This window comes from Brassica oleracea, chromosome C3 (genome assembly GCF_000695525.1).
Source record: "Brassica oleracea var. oleracea cultivar TO1000 chromosome C3, BOL, whole genome shotgun sequence".
Lineage (NCBI taxonomy): Eukaryota > Viridiplantae > Streptophyta > Magnoliopsida > Brassicales > Brassicaceae > Brassica > Brassica oleracea.
In genome coordinates, this window is record NC_027750.1 from 33,109,859 (window position 1) to 33,110,073 (window position 215).

Genomic DNA, 215 nt, shown 5'->3' on the forward strand with positions numbered 1-215 from the left:
GACGATCGTTGGAGTTTAACTGTGGCGACTAGGAGTTCCCTAGCTGCCTTTTGATCTCGTCGCAGCGTTTTGATTTTGCCGTCCGTACCGGGGAACTTGACGCACTGGTGATAAGTAGATGGGATGGCCTGCATTGAGTGTATCCAGGGGGTTCCGAGTATGGCGTGGTAAGGGGCCTTCATGCTTACGACGGCAAACTTGACAGTCTGAGTGAC